Source organism: Heliconius melpomene, chromosome 6, assembly GCF_056956725.1.
Source record: "Heliconius melpomene rosina isolate 202511_hmr_F chromosome 6, ASM5695672v1, whole genome shotgun sequence".
Taxonomy (NCBI): domain Eukaryota; kingdom Metazoa; phylum Arthropoda; class Insecta; order Lepidoptera; family Nymphalidae; genus Heliconius; species Heliconius melpomene.
In genome coordinates, this window is record NC_140394.1 from 2,961,440 (window position 1) to 2,976,060 (window position 14,621).

Here is a 14,621-nt window from a genome sequence, read left to right on the forward strand (position 1 = left end):
TTTTTTTTATTCGATTTATTATTAAAATAGTTTTCTTGTTATTGTGGCGCTGAGATTGTTTCAATATCAATACTCACACTTTGTAAAATAAATAGAAAAACTAAATTGCTATTTAAGCGAGGGTTTTTCATATTTTTAGTAAAACGAAAACGATTATTAATAATTCTAGTAGTAACAATATTACATTATCGTATGAATAATAATTATTATTTATTGTAGGTCAGAATAAATTTACACAAATATCTATCACTAGCGGCCCGCTCGCGGTTTCACCCGCGTGAACTATGTTATTATTAATTTCTGTCTCCATGGCTACGTCTTAGTGACGTCTATGCAAAATTTGAGATTCCTAGAATTTGTAGTAAGGAAGTTTCATACAAACTTTCGACCTCAAAAACAACCACTAGAAGTCGAATATTGCAAATTCCCGTCTTAGCGAGCACCTACGTCCTATAAGTAACTCCTATACAAAATTTGAGATTCCTAGCACTTGTAGTTTCTAAGATTTCGTGATGAGTGAGTGATCTTTCGATTTTATATATATAGATAAAGATATCTAGTTACGGAAATTATCTATTATTGCAACGTAATATACATTCAATATAATGATATAGAAAACTTGTATAAAAGTGGTCGCTTTGTCTACTCAAAGTTCAGTGTTTATTTTTGAAATTGCATTTTCCTCCTTCCTACATTTTTTTACACTTGTAGCATCTAGATCTAGCTCCAAACACAGACAAAAATCTATATATCATTTTTCTGTCAGCTTTTTAAAATTGTATGCAATTTGTACTTGTATTTTTTAAGAACTTGGGCTTGGGAGGCTTGGGAGAATATTTTAAATGAATATTAATAACAATTGATGACAAAAATATTACACTTTCACGTAATCGATTAACAATTCAAAATTAATATAGTAAATACCTTAAAAAGCTATACTATTTAACATTTCCTTGTAAATGCCAAGCTGGCTTATCGACAAGCCGACGCCACACCAATGTTTCTGCGAATCGTGGCCTCCTACAGTAAGTGGGTATAGAAACGTATTTATTAATTATACAGCCAATGCATGAGTTTCTAATAGACAATTCCAGCAAAAGTACCTACAAAATGAAATATTTAATTTGCAAGAAATTAATAAATAAATCACCACTTTTTAAATACGTTAAGTAACAGACGGCATGAAGCCTTTGAAATGTCAGTAGTCAAGAATTCTTGGCATCATTTCATAATTTCTTTGATTGACTTAAGAAATTTAATAGTAAAACCCTTGTCAATTCTTTACTATAAGATATACTTTACAATAAGAGGCCACTTGTGGTACAAACGTCTAATTGTAGGTGAGATTCTCTCGACTCGAGTAAATGAAATATTTTCTTTTCTTCGCTCTGGTGTCGAGACAAACCGCGGTTTTGAGTCCACTGTGAGTGGAGAGAAGAAGAATGGAGTGTAATAACATTGGGTTCCCTCTGCCTACCCTAGTCTGAACATACGTACAGAATATAGGGTGACGCTAAAAAAACACAAAAAGATATATACTTATATATCTTTTTGTATCTTATAACTGGTTATGGTTACCCCTTTAATAGTGAAATATAAGCGATTTAGCAGATTAGGCGACACTCCGTACCAGCCCACCGCGGCTACGACACCAGTAACGCTTAAATAATGATTAAAATATACGACGATTGCCAAACTGAAAAAGTGTTTAAAACTTCTTGATAAAAACAGGCAGAGCCTTAAAATTAATGACCCGTGCTAAATTTGTTTGGAGAACTTTAACCAGATACTGAGATAACAGTACGCAGGAGTTTAGGAGGAAATCGTCGGAACCCCACAATAATTATGCGAAATACCGAAAACCGTGGGTGGAGAGTTTGTTATGTTAAAAATTTTATCATAATATTATAGATATTTTAACGTGTTTGCGCTTCAGTTATTGAGGCAGATATGTATTACATACGTTATGTGGAAATTATACAATTGTATTTATCTTGTTTAACAACAAGTGGTGATGTCTAAATTTTAAAATCTTGAAGTTTAGTCTTGAATTTTGATGCCGGTCATGACGCAGGGTATCTAAACTCTAGGCTCCCAGATTCCCTCTGGTTGTTCTACTTTGTGCAAGAAACAGTCAGTCAAGTGATGGAAATCACGTTTTTTGCTGAATTCTTTTAAAAAAGCTAAAAATATTTGTCAAAAGTATCTCTATATAACGTAGTTAAAAATGAATAAGTTAGGAGATGCCCTATCTATTTTAAAAATATTTCCATTTTAAACTTTTTGACAAAGCTAAGCTACTATTTTTGAAAGGAAAATATAAAACAATCGATGTTATTTTTAGCATTCAATGAAAGTAAAAATCAATGCACAGTTCACAAGGGCGAGTCCATCCATTTAGATAATAGTTTATAATCTCACACAAGTTCGAAATGGATCAAAAACAAATGAATCCATATGTAGATCTATTTGAATGGAAGTTTTAATAATTTAAATGTACCAAGCCTACAAAATTTGGCTTAATAACTTATACGAGTATATTCTAATTCAATTCTTTTTTATTTATTTTTTTGACGAAATTCAATGTCGCAGTGAGTATTTATTTTTTAATAGAAAATAGTAGTAGCAGTAGTAGATAATAATTTTACAGATAATTACAAAAAAAATGAACCGAGTACAATTTGATCTCGCCAAGTTTGATGATACAGACATTTTATTAATTTACTTAACATACATTTTTTTATGTATTATATACTAACGGCATACCTGCGGTCCACTTAAACTATATAAATATTTATTGAATATTATTATTTATTTAAATTTTCTGCCTATAACGAGATCGAGATTAGCGCATTTATAGAGAATTTCAGGATAAAAAGTAGCCTCCTTAACTTCCAGTGCAATTCCCACAAAAAATAGTTCAGCTGCCTCAGAGATTAGCATCTACAGTATGACTGAGATAGCTTTTGTTATGTAAACTAGCATAAAAAAGCAATATAATATAATCCTCATACGTCAAACACTATTCATAAAGACTGACTCAATCCTGACTTAGATGTAATAACTCGTGACGCCCCAGCGCGGCTGTCACAGATAGACTACCGTCGGCGCTGCCACGGTGCGCGCGTTCTGCAAGGTTTTCAAATCAGTCAACCATTATTAAACTGTCCAAATTAATGATATATGCATCTCGTTGGACTGATTCAGTATTCAATGTATTTATACTATTGGAATTAGAATATAATACGTATTGATGAATGTGGATTTGGCAGATTTGAATATATTCTAGCTAAATGATAACTTTATTAAACGAAATAGATGTGATCGGTAAGTTTGGAATATTATCATTTGGTACAGATTACAGTGATATGGAAAGTAATTAGAAATTTCTCGGAAAATTTTGATTTAAAAACAAGTGTTTATATGTAAATGTGAAATCGAAAGCTTACTAAAATCTCAGAGATCTCCTCCTCAATGATTTACAGGGGCCACAGCGGCTACTTCTACACTCTAAATTAACCTGGACTTGAATCCAAAATTGCAACAGTAACATCTAACCATAACCGAAAAGCAGTAATTATAATAAACCATTGTAATGAACTAATCCTCATAGATATCTACCGATGGAAGTAGTTTCCAAAACAAACAATTCGCCCACGTCTATTATCCGTACGGTATCCGTGTTTGCGTACTACTGCATATATAGTTGTAGATCGGTATCTGCATATATAGTTGTAATCTTATGATTGGAACGGTTCCAATCATAACGTTTGAGAAACTCAGCCTTTGGATAATGACAATGCGTATCAGATAAAACGGTGATCATAGTGAAACTTTATTATAACAAATAATGAATTTTCCTCGCCCTGGAAAAGATGGAAAAAATGAGTCCAGAGTTCGACGAAAACTGGCGAACAGAAGTGTGTTAATGGGAACGGAGTGCCCTAACACTAGGTTTAAATAACATAATAGTGTGAATGCAATATTATATTTATTTGTAATGTCGTATGAACTTTGCGAGTTATACTAAAAACATTCAGGTTGCGTCTACTGCAAAACGATAATATATACAAACATGCTTTGCAAATATAGAAATTAGGGCGTCGAGGCGAAATCAATAAAAAAATAAGTAAATGTAATGATTATGAGTTCAATTCATGGAGGGTAAATAATTAATTATATTTACATTATTTTCTTTTCTCCGCTCTGATAGCCGTTGACTTTCACACGCCTTTGGGAAGTAGGGAACGTAGTAACTTAACACTAGGTTCCCACTATCTAATCTACCTTACTATGTGAAATAAAGAGGAGACGAACATATAACATATATTTATTACAAGTGGAACACACCACAAATGAAGCTGACACAGCTTCCAGCAAACTTAAACTTTGTATTTTTATTCGTGTTAGTGATAAGAAATTTCCTGCGCAAACTTCTAAAATACGAATTGCAGGAACTCCAGTCAAACGACGTATTGCCGCGCTTTATGTATACTAGCCTTGCTCTCCAGTTTAATGTGCATCGTAATTTTATCTTGGTAGGAATATCAAATGAGGCCCGAATAAAATAATACGAATATACATGTATATATTAAAGAAATAAGTGTTCACGAATCTTTGACAAATATAAATATATCACCGTACATTTGTAATTCAATTTCGCTTATAGCGAGGTAGGCAGAGGGAACCTAGTTTGAAGATACTCCTTTCCCAACTTTCTGCCGAATTTTTAAGGCATTTAGTGTTGAGTAACAAAACTCAACGCTGGTCTTCTTGGTACCAGAACGAAGTAATAAAAATATTAATAAATAATAATTTATATGCCAGGACGGCCTCAACCGTATACAAAAGTAATTAAATTCCATTTCTTATTTTGTCATGTCAGACATATTTTACGAAGCTTATGTTGTCATCTAGTGAATGAAAAAGTGGTCTTCGTCAAATTTTAATGGGTGGATAAGTGCCTCTTAATACTATTCCATGTTGACTCAATTCTGACTTGTAATGCGTATATTTCACTTTTATTCGTGAATATTTGCCCCTTTTCAACTCGAGTTAAACAAATTTCCCCTAACAGACTTTGCCGCGACTCCGGACGAGGATTTGTGGAGATCTACGAGGTTTTCGTTTTACCGCTTGTTTGTTTTATTTTTCTCGGTTATTAAATTCTCATGATGGACAAAACAATGTGGCTTATGGAGGTTCCCTTGCCGAAAGAACTTTTAAAGGCCAATTTATTAAGTGGCTGTTTTATTGCTATGACATTATTAGTCGTTTTGTAGAGGAAGCTTTTAGAACTTGGATATATTTTTGTCAAAGATAATTTGTACGATACTTATCCTAGCATAACGGTAAAATGTCTTATTAAGATGAGAAGCAAATAATATTTTTTATTTTTTTAATGAAATATAAGGGATTTGCTTGTTGCTTTACTTTGGTGTTGTCATCAAAGTCAGGAGAAATCTCTTAGGTGACGTTTTAGTGGCATGTCCACACTTGTCCACAGACTTAACTTCACTGTAGTTTGAGCTGTCGACGTCAGTCGTTAAAACACATGACAACACTCTCAGACAGAGTGATGGCAAAGGAAGGACGACACTTCTGCTTCATTCAAAATCAACCAAATTTGTCAGTCGACGCTTTATATAACTAAACCAAATAATTATAATTAATTAAAATACTGCATAATAAATCTCTTGTAATAAAAACATCTTATTGGAACTGAAGTAGGCTTCAATTGAAGATATGTACAAAAATCACATACACAAACAATACACCTTTACATTTTTACCATCATAATTCATCATCATCATGTTCATTCAGATAGTTTCAAACTGTTCCTAATGGCGTCAGTCTCTCTTTTATTTTCACGCAGACAGTGCCCTTGCTATCATAATATAATATAGTGCGCCACCGATGGTGATAAGCTGGACTCGTGGTCCTAACATTAAAAGTACATTAGTGAAATGACCATTAGAAACGTTTCAAATGCAGTTTTAATTGCACCAGATTTGTAAAAAAGACTGAAGATCAGCTTTACGCTGTATCTCACACACAGCAGGGTAGGGAACCTAGTGTTAGGACACTCCGTTCCCCACTTTCTGCCGAATTCTGGAGGCATTGCATGTTGAGTAGCAGAACTCAACGCCGCACTTTGCCTCGACTGAGTCGAGAATATGAAATATATATTATTTTTCATTTATTCACTAGCGGAGGAACTCTGTCAGTCTACAAGCAATACCTTCAGAATTCGGCGAAAAGTGAGAAGTGAACTGCGGAATTTCTTAATACTAGGTTCCCTCTGCTTACCCTAAAACAATAGAGAAAAAAACTTACGTATAGTAAAATTCTTTTAGCATTATAAACCATTTATTTATCTACGTAGCTAGAAAGCTATGTGATTTACTTATTTAACGTAATTTAACGCTATACAACATTCGTTTATCACTCAGTTATACTCGTATATACCTACCTACATTAAAGTAAAAAAGCTGCACACGTTTATAAGTTCATTATATAATTTTTTTTCTAAAAAAATATAGTGAAATTTAATATACGTATTAGATGTCGAAAACATTTCAGCGACGCAGCGGTCGCGTGACCTATGATTATTACTTGTATTTCTCATTGTTTTTCAATTGTTGACCGCCGCACGACACTATCAGCGTGCTTAGCGGCTCAACTAACCAATTATATAGCTAAAGAAAATTGTAAATCTTAACTAAATGGTCTTTATATATTTATTTCATATTTCAAATTTAAAACATTGGTATGTTATCATACCAATGTTTTATCTAATATTTTTGTTTCAGTTTTAACGAAAGATTACGTATTGCTTTTTCTTCTTTTTTCAGGTTCACGCTGTATCCCGCAAGTAGCAGGGTAGGCGGTGGGAGCCTAGTCTTATGATGTTTAGCTTCCCATTTTCCGTTGAATTCCAAAAGCATTGCGTGTTTCATTTCCTCGAATGGGAATGGAACCCATAACCTATCACGTTTACAGTCACACGCTTGTGCTCCTGCTCCACGACTAGCCTCACTTTCCCGTCAATTTTCATTATTTCGTAGTGGACCGTAGAATAATATCACTTATTAAAATTAAATACGATCTTTTTTATGTATCTTTTATTTCATTACATTTTCTTATAGAAGAGTAGTTGAAAGAGTGCATATTCTGTTACTGAGATCGGGTTGAAGTTTATTAATTCTGGAACAAAGGTGCCCGCCCGAGGGACCTACACGGCGCAGATAGACAGTGCTTGTTACCTACGTAATCGGAATACTGTATTGGTCTTCGTACATGTACGTTTTTTTTATAAAAGATAGATAGATAAATAAATTTCCTATAAGTTTACATTTGTATGTTTTTAGGCTTAAAATAATATAAATAACTATAACTGTTTGACCTATATGTAATTTCTTTTAACCTTATTCTCCTCTTATCTTTGTAAAATCGGGTTTAGAGGCAACACTCTATTTTAAATATGCCAAATGTTATATTCGATGCTATACATTTTTTATTATATAATACTTAGTTTACCCTAACTAAGAATAACGGGTTGCCATATTAAATATTACAAATAATTTTATTGGCATTTAACGTATAAAAAATATTAAAAATCCTTATAATATAAGAAATTTAACAAACTACAACTAACCCTTTATATTGAAAACTCAAAATTCAGCTAAAATTCCATGTAACATTGCAAATGGTCTAATTGCGGATGAATTGGAAGGCATTGTAGAGAAGCTGACGTTGTCGCGGGGTACAGAGATAAAGCCGTCCGCTGGGCACCGTTTGAACTTTGAATTATAGCACCGCGGCGTGCAGGTTCTGGTTGCAACGCTCCTAATATTAGGACTAATAGCCTGCTGAATGGTAGAGTAATATTAGCGAATAATAATTTTGGGATGGTTTGTTTTAATATTTTTTATAGAATATAATTAACATTTTTTTTTTATTTATTAAAATGCCTTTTTGAATAATTCATTATCATTTTAGATATTTCTCTTGTTTTTTAATCTTAGCATGGTAGGCATGTCTGTTGCCTCGTTACTAGAGCGAAGAACTGACAGTATTAAATATTTCATTTCTCTGAGTGTGGACTAAACACACAACCTATCGTCATCTCCGTGTTACGACTAGCCTATATATTTATATTTAAATAATATTACCTCGTCCTAATTCAATTAATAATAGACTTTTATATCGTTTAAGAAAATAACAATTGGGTATCTTTCGGATAAGAAGCGACGCACATCGACACCTTTAACATCTTTAATACTAAACTAAAAATATCTTTTTTTTTTTGGTTAAGTGATAAATGGAAAAATAAAATTGACATATCAAAAGCCACGTACTTTTGGTACAACTTTTATTTGCCTGAAAAGCGAATTCAAACTTTAGTTTGCTAAAGTTTTGACGCTGCGTCATGTAGCAACTAGGAAAAGGCCTTGAGTTCTATCTGACAGGATAAACTTTAACTTATTAATTTTGAACTTTCGTTTTATTAGTTTTTCTCTTTTTTTTTCAAATACTGCCAAATTTCATTTTAAATTATAATTATTTATTTTCATACTAACAATTTCTGTTTAAATAATTATAAAAGTAGTAAAAAATTATAAGAGTTACGAAATTACTTACAAAAAATTGCTGTTGTTTTTAACTTATTAAGTAGAAGAATTCTAGAAAAAATTAAAAATAACAATAGTACAAATAACACGTTTTTTTTCCGCAAGGTAGTTCATTATCCACTTTGCCTCTCTCACTTTCACTGAGTAGAAAACTCATTGCATATTTTGTATGGCCGCCGCTCTTAGTTTACCAGGTTAGTGAAATAAGCATAATTTAAATATACTCATTACCAGAATCAAACCCACGATCATCACGTTTACAATCAAACGTCGTTCCACAACGGCCTCAATAATAAATATTAATATATAATTTCAAATTCCAATACAATATAGAGCATAAGGGAGCCAACTCTAGGAGTCACGAAAAGCCATCCAAGAAAACTTCTTTTATTCCTTCAGTGTTTTCAATTCTCTTCATGCATATCCATCGGGGAGTTCCCTTTTGACGTTGCCTTAAGTATCTCGCGCACTCGGTTTTTGTGGTTAATCTCGAGGTACCCTTACCTTAATTTCAGCTTTCGCTTAAAAAGAATAGCTAAAGGATCTTAAATCTTGATGTTTTACAAAACCTTAGTGTAATATGCCATTTTGTTGTATTTGTTAAATTTGTTTATATTTATGAAACTTATTAACTGCAATAAAAGTTATTGTTTTTTACAAATACTTTAAATTGTTTTTATTTTTCACTAAACTAAACATTAATTTTCCAACATTAATAACCAATCTCAGCTAGAAAATACAATTAAATATTAAATAATAAGAAACAAGTGTCCTATTCCAGAATACCAAATATTGGCACAAAGCTATTGTGCTTCGTTTGTTCAAGCAGACAGCCCCTAAGCACTGATGATTACATACGATCAGTTCAGCTTCTGTCTGATGATAATCTACACGTCAAATCAACAATATCAATTATTATCGATGAAATTCGACGATTTGTAGAGGCTATCGAGTATAATGTGAATTTTCAGTCTTTATATATGACTTGGTTAAAGCTTGGACCGCTTTTGAGAGGTGCGGGTTCGAGTTTTTATAGGTTTTTAAAATATTTTTCTACCTTTAGTGGGGAACAACATTTTAAAAATATTAAAAATGTTTAATTAATAGGAGAATATCCAAATTTAATTTGAAATTCCACTATATTTCCATTTTCTGGTCGTTAAATGACTATGCGGAATAACTTGACGGAACTACACGATCGTCAACTAGTAAAATTTTAAAAAGTTTTATTATAGTACTAAAGTTTCATCAAATTCCTATAAAAAGTTGTTCTCAGGAAGAGGAGACATGTGAACAGATTATAACAAATACCTACGTCCTATATAACTTTTACGATAAGCAGAAACTCAACCCCAACTATCGAATAGAATGAGGCTAGATTAACCACTACACTAACAACACTGTATACTGCTGTTATATATTTTTTTCTTGACAATCTTCAAATTTTTATTTGTCATTAAATAAAACTATATTTTTTTTATTATTGATGATGATGAAATAGAATAATAATTTTCTATAAAACAATTAGGTACAATTTCTTGAAAAAAATATTTTAAAATGAACTATTTTTTTTTTCTGTAATCAACTTTTACTATATTTCACAGTCGTAATAGTCGTATGTTTCAAAATTTTTTTAGTAGATTATCCTTAAATCCTTAGTAAAATCCTTTTTTTCCAGCCTTTTCTGTTCTTTTTACAGCTAGACGAACTTTTAAGCATATTTCTAGCAATCCAATATTAATACATTCCGAAAGAGCAAGTAATAGCCTTAACAATTTTGTATCGCCCTATAAAAGCTTACCTCCAGTTTATTTATTCACGGTAAAGTGAGCAATATTCGATATTGCCCTTAGATATATTCGCTTTAAGGTGATATTTTGGTTAGATTTATTTTCATTCTATACAAATGTATGGGATGAAGTTAAAAATATAGAGGTCAGGTGATGATTATGATTATTATACCTTCTTTGCAATAAATTCTATTTAACAGCCGAAGAGGGTATTTCTATATTATTATTTTTATCTTTATTTTCATTTATCATATGTACGTTCTGGTATATTTAAAATTACTTAATATTAAAATACAACATCTTTTTAGGAAAATTAGAAATTAACTTAAAAAGCTAACAAATCATTAATTAAAATTGGGACAAGATGAATCAATGGAAAACCAAGTAATTTCTTAAAATAGTTTCACAATGTATCCCACACACAGCAGGGTAGGCAATGGGATCCTAGTGTTAAGACACTCCGTTCCCATTGCATTATAGAGAAGGGGAACTCAAGAAATGAATATTTAAATTTAAAAAAATATTTCATTTTCTCAAGTGGAAATCGAACCCAGAACCAATCCCATTCTTTAAAAAGTTCTTCTCTACAAAAATATCACAAAAGAAAATTATGAAACCTAATATCTAGAAAATAAATGTGTTGGAACACGTAGAGCTGGTGTGCAAGTGCGTTAATCGAGCGCCGCTATCGCATGATGTAGTGCCTCGCCGATAGTGATAAGCCGGAGTCATCGCGTTCCTCACATTAAAATCACGTTAGCAGGAAAATGACCATTACATTCGTTTTCGGTGTTAATTGTAGGTTTTTATTCAGAATTACATACATATTGTTCTAATGGAGCTTTTAAATTTTTTATATATGTATTTGTACGATTTAAGTGAAAATTTAATGTTTATAGTCATATGAAATGCCAAATAAAGATATTATATCTTGAATGGAGGAACCTAACCTAGCATATTTTTATTTAATAGAAAGCCAACGTTGTAAATTTCATAATTCAATTTAACAGCTAACTAATACAATACGCATAATGAAAATAATGAAATAGAGACAATAATAAATATATATTTTTTTTTCATTTTTTTTTTATTTACTATATAATAAACTGGTCTCATTGATACTGTAACAGACTTAAAATCGGCTAGTAATCGTAATTAACTAATAACATTAACAACACGACTGGGCTCTCTATAATAAAGAAATGCTAACCTTGCATTATATCCATTTGAAACTCCAGACTTCAGCTACAATAATATAAAATCAATATTTAACAAATTATAATTTCTATGGTATTTCTAATGTTAGATTAAGTAAAAATAATAACTTGAAGAAATTCTAAATTTTCACGTGAACCTGTAACCACTAGTTTGGATCGCGTGACCAGTGCTTGTTACTTGTAATTCTAGTTGTTACCCAGCTTGACCGCGCTACGATATTGACTGCGCTAACGTAACTGACCTCTGAGGGAGTCTGGGAAGGTGGTTAAATTTTTATTTTATTTACATTTCTTTTGTGAAATTTAAATTAAAAGTCTTTTTTATTAAAATTATGCACTTATAATTATTTTTTTTAATTATTAGTCCATTTTATAGAGACTTTACTATATTATGATTATATTTTTTTACGCATCATTTGCTATTACTAGTTATCAGTTCAGCTTTTTTAGCTTTAGGCTGTGACCCGCATATATCAGGGTATATAGAGGGAACCTGGGAACCAAGTATTAAAACACTACATTCCCATTAAAATATTTCCGTTCCTCACTTTCCACCAATTCTTGACGCATTGCGTATTGAACGGCGGTACTTAACGCCGCGCTTGATATCAGAGCAAGCATAGGAAACGAAAATAATCAAAAGTTTTATTAGTACAAAATAAACATTTTAACGCTAAACCAAACATTTAAATTAAAACAATTTTATTCTAATCAGGAAAAACAAGTTAATGACTGTGTAACGTCAGCAAACAAAGTGGTCGATAGCAACGCAAACACCGCTTAGTTTCATTGTCTGCTGACGGTGTATGCGTAGAGATAGAGATAGAAATAGATCAGCTACATTTCAATCATCACATTCGATCAGCTCGGCCTTTACCTAACAACTCATTGTATGAGACACAACCAATTATTACAGCGACTATACCAACATTATGTCTTACCTGATATTACAATTAATTCTAAAGTAATATACAGCGAACGCCTTTGTCCTAATCTGATATGAATGACTATTGATAAATAGTTGAGGTCAGTATTGACATAGGGGCATAAGTGGGTTCGATTCCCACTCGAGTAAATGAAATATTTACTATTTTCCTTTTCTTCGCTCTGGTTGTGCCTATATATTTATCACTTAAGTAATATACATGATGAATAATAATAATTATTATTGATAAATAGTATGGTTTGAATTTCTGTAAAAATATATTTATACATGAATTATACAATAAAAACAATAAAATAGACTAACTAATACTTTACTTGTATCTATATATACTTACAAAATTGTTCAATTCTACTCTTTTTCATTACATTGTAAATACAAAATGTTTCATACAATTCTCCCTTCATATGTTCTTTAAATTTATATTTTTATTCACATAAATCAAATTTACTTTACACAATATTGCTTGGCTGTGACAACGTTTTATGACTTCTGGTATTTCCACGAGTTCTAGGGCTTTGTGTTGGACCTCACAACCTATTGTCAAGTTGTCACCAAGAATCTTGTTTGTTTCTTATTCTTTATATGCAATTCCATATACTATAGAAGAGAGATTTATTTCGTTATTTATTTAAGAATTTGCGCGATAGTTGCATGTTCGATGCCGGCTCGAGGGATCGTATTTAAGCAATTGAGGCCAGTCGTGGGGTAAGGCGCGACAGGCTGTGGCCTCGATTCCCACTCAAGAAAATAAATATGTAATGTTTTCATTTACTCGCTCTGGTAACAAGACAAAGCACGGGGTTAAGTTTCGCGACTCGACACACAATGTCTCGAAAGTTGAGCAAAAAGTGGGAAAGGAGTGTCTTAAAACTAGGTTCCGTTTGCCTAGGGCTATATATCAGGAATGCTATATGCGATATATAGCGTGAAGCTGAAGAAAACCAGTCAAATGTGAGTCGAACTTGTATACCGCAGGTTCCGTACTATTTTCAGGATTGTAGGTCAACAGAAAGTTCAACTCATAAAATCGATTCGTAAATCGACTTAGAAGTTTAATTTTTTCTGTGCTTTAAGGGATCATAGATCTGATTACTATTTGAAGGGACCCTAAATAATAATTTATCTTCTGAATTGAAAACATTATATTTAACATGTTGATTAAGTAATAGAACATATTTCATCATATATTTATTAATATGAAGATTCTCTTTAAGTGTATAAAATACTTCCGTAAATGATCCATCGACTAAAGACGACTGCTCTGCTTAAATTTAATTTTAAAAGCACTAAGAAAGAGCTCTTTATAAGTTAACTCGGCAGGAGTTCTTTTCTTAACCTAAAAGCTTGAAATATTTTAAAATTTTATAGTGGAATAGCTTTATGTAACGAAACATGTGTAGACATGTACAAAAGACATATACATAGATAATATTAGGTTCTCTTGTGTTATTTAAAACGCTTAGATAAGCAATCACGATTGGAAATTTCTAAAATATTTTCAATAATAATGTATAGCATTCTACAAATACTCTTAAAATAAAGGCGAAGATCAGGATATCTGATAGTTTATATAAAGGCATTAACAACACAGCTAAAATCAACAGCCGACTTAAGATGTCGGAAGATGGGGGTGAAATGAATTGATCGCCTACAACATGATTGAGTGCAGGAATCTTATCCCCTAGACATGGGAAGTGGGAAAAGCAGTAGTTTTTGTATAAAGATTTCGTCAAATATATTTTATTTGTTACTTTTTATTTATGTAAGTGAGATTTACAACCTGTTTTTAAAGAAGCTGATGTAATAATTATTTCTTATGGACGGAATAGAATTTTATTAATTTTAAACGTTTCAGTTATTATATAAAGAATATTAATTTCATTTAAATTATTTAAAAAAGGGCTATAGGAAAAGGACGGGGAATGTCGAGGCCCAGGGACACAAAAGTGTGACTGTAACGCGACGGGCGCACTCGAGGGAATTTATTATTATTTATTAATATTTTCATTTCTTCCCTCTGGCACCAAGACAAAAA